Below are 12,029 nucleotides of genomic sequence, written 5' to 3' on the forward strand. Positions count from 1 at the left end.
CTTCATCTTTTGGCTTTCCAACTTCCTACATAAGATAAATTCACCTAATAAGTTCACCAAATTAATATAGAAAATTCATAAATCCAGTTGGTGAGAATAAAATGTAACAACAAGTGAAATTATATTCATTAAGCCAAAATTATATCATAAAGTCTCCAAAATAATAGTAAAAAGATGTAATTTGAGACTCTCATCACAACCCCCAACCAGCTTATTGCTAGTCCCTAGCTATTCAAGCGACTAAAAGAAACTCAAATTTAAGTAAAAATGACAAAAAAAACAAATAAAACAAATAAAACAGCTAAACCACTTTCGCGGGATACGATTGCATTTAGCGTATGCAACAAGCCTTTAAACCCTTAGGTTACCCCTAAAGGACGAGTTGTAGTCTCGTGAGGGTTTCCAGGGATGATACCCACAAACATCAAGTATGAGGCTAGCACAATTATTCAGAAACATGAAATAAAATAAAATTTGGAAAATAATTTCAACATCTGTCACCAACAAAAAGGACAAAGCACAAAGTCCAAATTTTCAATTCATGAACAACGTTAAAAGAGAGAACACTTATTTAACATTTCAAGTTAATCCCACCTCGAAGTCCCAAATCATTTATAATTAGCTAGCAAAATTTTCACATGTTTCCTTTGGTGTAAAGTGAACCAACACAATTGAGTGGCATTAGCTAAATTCCAATCACACCAACCTTTTGATCTCAAGAGTTGTTGAACTCCCTTGCGAGAAACAAACCAAGGTTTTTATTTTTATTTTTATTTATTTTTAATATACTATTTTTTTCTTTATGTGGGCTGTGCAATGCTTAGCTCCATTAAGCTTTCTAATTAACCCATATAGCGAGTGTTAGGCTAGCGACTCTCAAACCAAAAAGGCTTTAAGGCACTAGGTGTAGAGACACCCCTAAGAGCTTACTAACTCGAGTTAAAAAGGCTACGAAACTAAACTAGCCACACAAAATTATTCACACCCAGAACTTCACCGTTTGACGCAAACACTCACTGCTGATTAGGCAAGAGGCCCGGTTACTAAGTAGAAGCTTGAGTAGAACACTATTATTTCATGAACCTTTTTTTTTTTTTTTATAATAAACCAAGATGAGTCAAAAGCAAGGTCGTCCAAGTTTACCAAAGACAAAAGATTAAGCACAATTGGTTTTTAACTTTATACCCCACAAAAGGTGTTAGTGTGCTTGTGTAAATTGTCAAAGTATAACTCATGAATCATCCACTAACTAGAAATAAATGAAAAAGACACATAAGTGGGATAATTATCATATAATTCATATGTTCTCAATCTTAAAATCATTCATGAATATCAAATAAATCTAAGTGCAATGTAATCTTGTCACAGACAGACTGTGAAAAACAAACAACACAGTGCACTAACCTCATAAACAATTTTTTTTCTTCACACTTTTCAGTTTTTTTTAATATTTTTCTTTTTTACAATTTAAATAAATGACGAAAATAAACAAAAATAAACAAAAACAAAATACAAAAACAAAACCAAACCAAAAAATAAAAACAAAAACAAAAATGAAAGGAAAACTAACATGTTGCAACAAGAAAATAATACAATAAACACATCTTCTCCACCCCCAACCAAAGATTGACATTGTCCTCAATGTTTAAACATATAAGCATAATAAAAAGAAGAGGGTAGCGTTACCTGAGAATTGACATCCAAAGTGAAAGCCTGCAACGTGTTAGTGTAAAACGAAACAAAAACAGAAATGTCGAATTTTTTTTTTTCAAGTGAACAAAAATTTCTAAACTAATTATATACAACAGATGGAATAAGGGAAGTCCAATCAATCCTAGTAAACAGGTTTGTTCAAAGAAACTGTCTCATCTTCTGGAACACATCTCCCCAAGTAAGGTTTAAGTCGTTGGCCATTAACCTTAAAAATATTTCCATTCTTGGGATCCTCAACTTCAACAGTCCCATATGGGAAAACTTTTTTAACAATGAAAGGCCCTGTCCATTTAGTTCTTAATTTTCCAGGAAACAAATGAAGTCTAGAATTATACAAAAGAACAAGTTGAGAAGGCTCAAAATTTTTCCTCAAAATATTTTTATCATGAAAAACTTTAGTACGTTCTTTGTAAATTCGTGAGTTCTCATATGCATCATTCCTGACTTCCTCAAGTTCATTCAATTGGAGTTTTCTCAAGGTACCTGCATCTCCAAGACTAAAGTTAAACAATTTGATAGCCCAATATGCTTTATGTTCTAATTCAACAGGTAAATGACAAGGTTTACCATAAACTAGCCTATATGGAGACATACCAAGAGGTGATTTGTATGCAGTACGATATGCCCACAAGGCATCAGTTAGTCTCAATGACCAATCCTTCCGGGTTGGATTCAACGTCTTTTCCAAAATTTGCTTGATTTCCCTGTTTGCAAAGTTCTGCTTGGCCATTTGTCTATGGATGGTATGGAGTGGAAATCTTATGGGTTATCCCATATTTTTTCATCAAAGCTTCAAATGGTCGGTTGCAAAAATGTGATCCTCCATCACTGATGACCGCTCTAGGAATACCAAACCTGGACAATACATTTTCTTTCAAAAATTTCAAAACAGTTTTATGATCATTCTTCCGACATGGTATGGCCTCAACCCATTTTGAAACATAATCCACATCAACAAGGATATATAAGTAACCAAAAGATGGAGGAAAAGGACCCATAAAATCAATGCCCCAATAGTCAAAAATTTCAATAATTAAAATTGGGTTAAGAGACATCATATTACGTCGAGTAATTTTTCCCAACTTTTGACAACTTGGACAAGTTTTGCAAAATTCATACACATCTTTAAAAAGTCTAGGCCAATAAAAACCACATTGAAGAATTTTGGCCGAAGTCTTTTTGGAAGAAAAGTGACCTCCACAAGCCTCAGAATGACAAAAAGATATGACACTAAATATTTCATCATCAGGAACACATCTACGGATTACCTGGTCGGGACAATATTTGAAGAGATACGGGTCATCCCAAAAGAATTTTCTCACCTCAACCATAAATTCTTTTTATCTTGTGAGGTCCAATGAGGTGGAAAAAGACCTGTAGCAAGAAAATTCACAATGTTAGCAAACCATGGTAATGTAGAAACATTAAACAATTGTTCATCAGGAAATGAATCTTTTATAGGCAAATATTCATAAGGCTCCTCAAAAGATATCCTAGAAAGATGGTCTGCAACAACATTCTCCACTCCTTTCTTGTCCTTGATTGTAAGATCAAATTCTTGGAGAAGCAAAATCCATCTAATCAATCGTGATTTGGCTTCCTTCTTTGTCAATAAATACTTCAAGGCCGAATAATCTGTAAAAACAACAATTTGTGAGCCCAAAATATATGACCTAAACTTTTCCAATGCAAAAACTACAGCAAGCAATTCTTTTTCAGTTGTAGTGTAATTTTTCTGTGCACTATTCAAAGTTCTTCTTGTCTTTTCTTTGGCCTAGCACTGCACCAATAGCACCATCACTAGCATCACACATTATTTCAAACGGCATGGACCAATCTGGGGGCTGCATTACAGGAGTTGATGTTAGCATTTTAATCAATTTCTCAAATGCTTCTTGACATGCATAATTCAATCAAATTAGCATCTTTCTCCAAGAGATTATTCAATGGCCTTGCAATTGCACTAAAATTTTGTATGAATCTCCGATAAAAACCTGCATGTCCTAAAAAAGATCTAATATCTTTAACAGTTTTAGGAATAGGCAGATTAGCAATTAAATCAATTTTTGACTTATCTACTTCAATTCCTTTGTGAGAAACAATGTGTCCAAGTACTATGCCAGATGTGACCATGAATTGGCATTTCTCCCAGTTAAGCACCAAATTTTTCTCCTTACACCTGATAAGAACATTCTCCAAGTTAGATAAACAATCAGAAAATGAATCACCAAACACAGTAATATCATCCATGAAAACTTCTAAATATTTTTCTACCATGTCACTAAATATGCTTATCATGCAACGTTGGAATGTAGCTGGTGCATTGCAAAGACCAAAAGGCATTTTTCTAAAAGCGAAAGTTCCAAATGGGCAAGTAAAAGTTGTTTTTTCTTGATCTTCTAATGAAATCTCAATTTGATAATATCCTGAATAACCATCTAAAAAACAATAATACATATGCCCTGCAACTCTTTCCAAAATTTGGTCAAGAAATGGTAAAGGAAAATGATCCTTTTTTGTGACTGAGTTCAATTTACGATAATCAATACACATTCTCCATCCAGTAGTGACCCTAGTTGGTACCATTTCTCCATTATCATTTTCAACTACTGTGACTCCTGATTTTTTGGGAACAACCTGTGTAGGACTTACCCATTTGCTATCAGAAATTGGATATATGATACCTGCATCCCAAAGTTTAAGTACTTCTTTTTGCACAACTTCTTTCATTGTTGGGTTAAGTCTACGTTGAGCCTGCCTAATTGGTTTAGCATCTTCTTCAAGAAAAATTTTATGTGTGCAAACCAAAGGACTAATACCTTTAATATCAGATAAAGTCCATCCAATAGCAGTCCTATGATCTTTCAAAACGTTAAGTAACATACCTTCATGCAAAAGCTCTAGTTTAGACGATATTACCACAGGATAGGTCTCATCTTCTCCCAGAAAAGCATATTTAAGTCCAGTAGGAAGAGGCTTCAATTCACACTTTTGGGCTTCTTCTCTTGATGATTTTGTCTCATCACTCATAGTTGGCAGCTCATCATATTTTGGTATCCAACCATTATGTTCTTGTACCTGCGTAGAATCCAACAAAGAACAAAGATATTGTACTTCAAAATCTTGTGCAAAATTACAATCCCCATTTACTAAACAAATTTGCAATGGATCAGAAGGAAAAGAAGAATTAAAGCAATTTTTAACAATCGTCTCGATCATATAAACTTCTTTGTCATCTTCATTGTTTGCTGGCTGCTTGCATATGTTGAATATGTTGAGCTCCAATGTCATGTTCCCAAATGATAGTTGCATAAGTCCATTCCTGCAATTTATATGAGCATTAGATGTAGCAAGAAATGGTCTTCTAAGAATAACAGGAATTTGAGAATTAGAATACACAACTGGTTCAGTATCCAAAACTATAAAATCAACTGGAAAATAAAATTTGTCTACCTGAACCAGCACATCTTCCACCATACCTCTTGGGATTTTGACTGAACGGTCAGCCAATTGCAATGTTATTGAGGTGGGTTTTAATTCACCAAGACCCAATTGCTTATAAACCGAGTAAGGCAACAAATTAACACTAGCACCCAAATCCAATAAAGCTTGTTCAATGATAAAATTTCCAATAATACAAGAAATTGTGGGACAACCTGGATCTTTGTACTTGGGTGGAGTATTAGTTTGAAGAATTGCACTTACATTTTCAGTTAAAAATGCGGTCTTATCAACATTGTGCTTTCTTTTGATAGTGCATAAATCCTTTAAAAATTTTGAATATGAAGGAATTTGTTTTATAGTATCCAAAAGAGGTATATTGATTTTCACTTGTTTAAAAACCTCCAAAATTTTAGGATTTTGATTTTTCTTTCCAACCTTAAGTGCTTGTGGGAATGGAGCAGGAAAAGGGCACTTACCAATTTCAGAATCATTATTTTCTTTTTCATTATTTTTGGATTTTTCTGAATTCTTTTTATTTTCAATTGTTACTAAATCATATTTCCCAATTATTTTTCCACTACGAAGAGTAGTGATAGCCTTCACATATTCATGCTTATTTTCATTCAAAGAAGAAGAAGAAGAAGGGGTATTTACCTCTAACTGTGCATGTGGATTAGGTTGGACTTGAGAAGGAAATTTACCCTTTTCTTGAATTGACAGTGAAGAAGTGAGTTTGGAAAGAGTGCTCTTAATCTCACCAATGTCTTGTGCATTCTTTTGATTTGTGGCAGTTTGGCTTTGTATGAATTGCTTCATAACATCTTCCAAATTTGATGACGATGATTGTCCTTCCACCTGTGGAGAATAATAAAAAGAATTAGATTTTTGTTGAGGCACATTATTATTAGTATTATTTCTCCAACTGAAATTTGGGTGGTTTCTCCATCCTGGATTATAAGTTTCAGAAAAAGTGGATGGTTTTTTAAATTGATTCACAAAGTTTGCTTGATCATGCAACATTTCTCTGAAAGCTGGAAGTGTTGGACACTCTTTTGTTACATGTCCCATGACCCCGCAAACTTCACAAATCTCAAAAATTTCTTGACTTGCAATTGAATTAACTTTTTGAGGCAATTTTGATTTTAGAGTTTCAACTTCCCTAGCCATTGTTGCCAATTGAGCTTTGAGACTATCTTCCTCCTTAAGGTGATAAATACCGCCGCTAGAAGGATTAATGGAAGATTTTGCCTTTTGGGAATTAGGCTCAAATGTGTTGGGAGTGCTCCAAATCTGAGATTTCTCTGCAATTTCATCAAGAAAATCAAAAGCATCTTCAGGATCTTTATACATAAAATTTCCATTGCACATCATCTCAATAAATTGTCGATCTTTAGGTGTTAAACCATCATAAAAATGACTTACCACCCTCCATCTTTCAAAACCATGGTGAGGACATAACATTAACAAATCTTTAAATCTTTCCCAAGCTTGAGGTAAAGACTCAGTATCTTTTTGAGAAAATGTGGTCATCTGTCTTTTCAAAGAATTTGTCTTTTGAATTGGGAAAAATTTCTTGAAAAATTCAGTTTGCATTTCAAGCCATGTTCCAATTGTTCTTGGCCTTAGAGAATAAAGCCAAGTTTTCGCTTTATCTTTCAAGTGAAAATGGAAAAAGTTTTAGCAAAACTGTATCAAGCCTACACCCTTGTGTTGGAAAAGTTTCACAAACTTCCTCAAACTCACGCACATGTGAATATGGATTTTCAAATTCCATTCCATGAAAAGTTGGTAAAAGTTGTATCATGCCCGGTTTAAAATCAAAAGTTTGACCATTCAACGGAAAAATGATGCAAGATGGCACACTTGTACGAGCAGGATGCAAATAATCATGTAATGTCCTAACAAGTGGATTCTCATCATTATGAACACTATGATTCTCATCATTATGAACACTATGATTATCTTCATCATTTTGGGGGCCTTCCAATGCATTATTATTATTATTATTCTCAGCCATTTGTGATGAAATTTGGTCAAATTGAGGTTTCTTTGCAAATCTACCAAACCGATCACGATATCTCATAAACAAAATAAAGAAGTAACAAATAAATAAATAAAATCTAAACTAATTTTTTTAATTTTTTTAATATTAAAAAAAACTAAGACAAAAACAAACAAAAAACAACAAAAATAAAAACAGAAATGAAAAATTGAGTTTGATAAGCCTTACCGAATTAGCTTTGGAAACTACAACCGCAAACCTTAACAATGAATTTCCTTGTGCTACTTTTCGCTTCACCGCTCCCGGCAACGGCGCCAAAAACTTGTTGCATCTACCCAAGTGCAAGTAGTCACACGTAGTAATAATCTTGGAAGTCCAAGTATCGTATCCTCAAGGAGCAGGTAGGCAAATATCTGCACACAAAGAAATAATTAAACGTACCACAATAAAAGTGACAAGCAAAATGGAAAAGTAATTTGATTTGATTGTTGTGGAAAATTGAGTTTAAAAATGAAATATCAATAATGGAAATGTTGAGGCATCAAGGTTCAATTCTTTAAACAAAATATGTTTCATGCTCTTTAATCCAAATTATAACTCGATTAAAATCATCATTGAGAAACTTTAACCGGAAGATAAAGAAATTAAAACCAATTTAATTTTTCAATGTAATCTTTTATTAATGATTGTTCAGAAAATGGAGTTGCTTAATATCTACTCTTTTAATTTAAAAGCATGCCAAGTCAGTTCTTAACAATGAGAAAAATATAATTGAACTCATGAAAAGATAATAGCACTTAACATCAATCAAAATAAAAGGATATGAAAATATTGAACAACCAAAAATAAAAGAATTTAGCAATTCATACCGTATATTGGATTAAATAACAATTCACAAACTTACTCAAAGAACATTCCTTTAGCCTTAGCTAGAGTTCTAGCAACTCATTACAAAAGAAAACATAAACTAAATGGATAAAGAAATCTGTCGTAAGGGTGCCCTTGCCAAATAAGTTGATGGGTGATTTATAGTAGTCAATGAGGTGAGTGGGAAGTTAATACATTCATGGTGGGTGATGAAGGATTTAATTGAGGGATTAATTGGATTAAACATGTGTTGATGGTGAAGAGTTAGTGGAAAAGAAATAACGGTGAGGTAAGTGGGCGTTAAATGGCTATGAATGACATAAAATAGGCTCTTTAGCTTCAACGGTTTTGTCTTCTCTTCTCCCTCTTTACTTCTCTTTATAATCACAATAATCCCACAATCAATTCTTCAATTAAATCTGCAGCATTCTCTTCACACCTAGCTTGAACTTGGACAAATGTATGTCTTCATCTTTTGGCTTTCCAACTTCCTACAGAAAATAAATTCACCTAATAAGTTCGCCAAATTAATATAGAAAATTCATAAATCCAGTTGGTGAGAATAAAATATAACAACAAGTGAAATTATATTCATTAAGCCAAAATTATATCATAAAGTCTCCAAAATAATAGTAAAAAGATGTAATTTGAGACTCTCATCAAACATGAGCTTTATGCTTTTCAAAAAAAAGAAAAAAGAAGAAGGGGAATTGGGTACTTAAACTTGATGACGGTGCATGACTAAAACAGAATAGAAGAAGTGCGGAGAGATGATCATTTCGATGTTTCCACCACGCGCTAAGCGCCATTCTCAGTCGCTCATTTGTCAAGGAGAAGGTCTCGTAGCTTACGACACTGGCTTTCCAATTTGTGTTCCTTAAGACTCAACGCATTTACAGCAACTCTTGCTTAAGGGGATCGGGCATGCATCTTTATGCTACAAGCAGCTCGTGCTCTGAAAACAATGTGTCATATAACTTCTTCTAAGTATTAAGTGGGAAGTCTACGCGAGGTCCTAATAAGACGCTTGCTCAAACCCTTTCAGCACACTACCCCATTCGTGATGCTGCAGGGGTATTGAAAAAATCAAGAAGCCGCCGGAAACATGTCTTTTTTCTATACATCACCTAGAAATGAGAGTAGCCTCAAAAGCTTACTCAGTGCCTATGATCAAGTCTTGGCAAGTGTTTCTAAGCTATGAAGGTAGTCGTCCCTCCTTCAACCCATTGTGCAAGGGGAAATAAGCCATCACTCATCACAAAGATCATTGTGACTTAGTGCTTGAATCTCTCCAAGAATTGTCAACAAAGAATATGCTGCAAAAGGGCAAAGTACAAAGTAAGTTCTTTGTGTTAAAGCTAAACAATCTCCACACTAGCATGGAAACAATATAAAATTCACATGCTAAGCAAAGCAAGCTATTTCATGCCAAGCGAAATGCATAAACAAAAAAACAAAAATTCGAAGCATCATGCAATCTATTACTCGAGCTCATGACAAGCAAAGTTCTCATTTCATGCTCAATCAATCATTCTAGCAGACTTTTTTTTTCTTCACAAAGCAAGTGTTACAAACTGAACACTACTTACCTCCTAGTAACCTTTTCCACACACAAAAAAATCCCGATGAGTTACATGGCATTCTCACAAACCCATCATACACATGTTTATATCTATCCCTATAAAGCCAAAAAATAAATAGTTATCCATGTCCAAGCTCTAAGCTCATAAAAAAAAAAAAACCAATAGTGCTTTACTCGAGCTTTCAACAGCCTCTAATCCTATGTATTAATCATGCGGTTACAAGCATACACTCGTGATGCATATAGTTCAACAACAATCAAAAAAGGCGGTCAAGAATGTAGCACACACGAAATATACGCCAAGCATGACAAGTTAGGCTCACGCCAGAGGAAACGCTTAAGCAAATATCCAAGCAGCATGCAATTTATCCTTGGCAAGCAAAATTCTCAAGCAATTCCCATGACAAGCAAATTCTCCCTTAAAATGCAAAAGGATTCAAGCATTGCAGAGCATGCATTCTGTCAATTTCTATTTCCACAACATGAGGGAAAAGTCTAGATTTAATCAAGCATGTGTCAAGCAAGCCTAGGCCAAGATATCAGTCTATATCTATTCCTACATATTTAAAAAAGAATGACATGAGATTACAGCAAACGAGCAGAGCTATTTACCAAAAGATCAAGACAGAGGTCTAGATGAAGCTGACGTGCTCGAACTTCCAACAAGATGGAATGCGAAAGGCTTCAAAGACCTTCCCGCCTGTGCAAAGATGTACACACCTACATAGAAAAAGCGCATCGTGCAAAGTTCAACCTTTTCACCAGCTCAAAATGGGCCAACACTTGATAAAAAGGGGGAAGAAAAATGGAGAAAAGAAAAGGATGCAATCCATACCAACAATTTCTTCTCACAAAGTTCGCACTGTTCTAGCAGCTTGAAAAAAAGAAAGAAATCAAAAAGGAGATAACCCCAAAAGCTGACGCAAACCCTTCCTTGCTAACGATTACTCCAATAAAAGATGGATGAGACAAAAGAAGTGGGTGCTTGGCTGCCAAAACAAAGAGCAAAACACGTGGGCATGAAGAACCCAACAAACCCATCAATATATTCAAGAAATTCCAAAATAAAAGGGCATACCTTATTGATCCCTCAAAGGATAGCCTCATATGCACCAAGAAAAAAGGAATTGGGGATTTTTGAAGAAAATTCTGCACAGAGACAATCTCTTCCAGCAACGGCAAGCAGATTTCTTCAGATAGGGAATGACGGAGTCGGGTTCGGCTCAATCCTTCTAGCGGCTTAAAACCGATGGTTGTTGCCTGATCTCACTCTTTCTTTCTCTCACTCTGAGTTCGTTGGAAGAAGGAAAGAGAAAGAAAAGGAAAGTTGTAAAAAAGGGTTTACTCTGGCGTGCGTAAAGGAGAAGGAAAAGAATGAAGAAATAATAAATAGTAAGAAGGAGGAAGTTGGTATTTGGGAAATCGCAAATAACTGCTGGAGCTTCTGAGTTTGATTTTGGGTCGGGATTAATTATTTGGGCCATTCTAGTACTTATCCATGACCCTAATAATTAAGGGGGCTAATGTTGAGACCCAAAAAAGTCCATGGTTAGGCCCAAATAAGTTTTCGGTCCAATACGATACTGTATTAAGAAAAGTCACATATCGTAGTATACGAAAGCTCGTTATATACAAGTCATAGTCCATGTGCCATGCTAAATAAATAATTTGCCATGCCAAGGACTGAAATAATATTATATAATACAAGCCCATGCTAAACTAAGCACCGTGTCCCTCTTCAAGGACGATAAAATTGAAGCACGCCAAGCGACATGCCACGCCAAGCAAGGAAATATTATTCCGCACCCAATCACGCCACAAGCTTAAGTGAGTCCTAAACCACTCAAATACCCAGGGCTTTCTTGAGTGGGCTGTGGTATGGATGATAATAAATTGTCATGAGGACCATTGATAGGTCGAGAAATGGAAGTCTCGGGTTGCTTGGGAGCCTTGGGACTCAAGCCCATTTCATAGGCTCAAACATGTCGGTGAGCACAAGAGAGAAAATAATAGCTCATCACTCCAAACAAAAAATAACCCAACACTTGATAAAGTTAGCCCATTTATTTGATAGATCAACATTTTGTCTTAGAAGGCCCATACAATTAGGACAAAGAGACAGCAAAACCCCAACAGCTGGATAGAAAACTAAGCTACGGGTGAAAATTGAAAGGTCATGTGTGCAGAGCTGCTGGGAGGCTCCAACACGTGGGAAGGAACAAGTTTCAAGTAAGAAACACGCAGCGAACCAAAAGATATTGGCGCGCAAGGAGCCACTCTTTGAACCAGCATGTATACAAATTTCTTTCCTTCATTAGATCTGACTATGAAGGAGGAAATGAAATAGAGGAAACGGAATATCTGAAAATAGGAATTCTTCACTAGGGCAGCTGCGGGAAAGGGACCTTGAGCTCCCAAAAT

General features: G+C 35.2%; 1 non-coding gene and 1 pseudogene across 1 annotated transcript; one reads left to right on the forward strand and one right to left on the reverse strand.

Annotated features, from left to right (window-relative positions):
• Positions 1 to 1,834: 1,834 nt before the first annotated feature.
• On the reverse strand, positions 1,835 to 7,174 carry LOC148919719 (uncharacterized; annotated as a pseudogene).
• On the forward strand, positions 6,596 to 6,704 carry LOC148919720 (small nucleolar RNA R71). Its single transcript, XR_016124822.1, has one exon. It is a non-coding gene; the product is annotated as a small nucleolar RNA R71 (small nucleolar RNA).
• Positions 7,175 to 12,029: the final 4,855 nt, after the last annotated feature.

This window comes from Prunus mume, linkage group LG2 (genome assembly GCF_029339155.1).
Source record: "Prunus mume cultivar Tortuosa linkage group LG2, ASM2933915v1, whole genome shotgun sequence".
NCBI classification, from domain to species: domain Eukaryota; kingdom Viridiplantae; phylum Streptophyta; class Magnoliopsida; order Rosales; family Rosaceae; genus Prunus; species Prunus mume.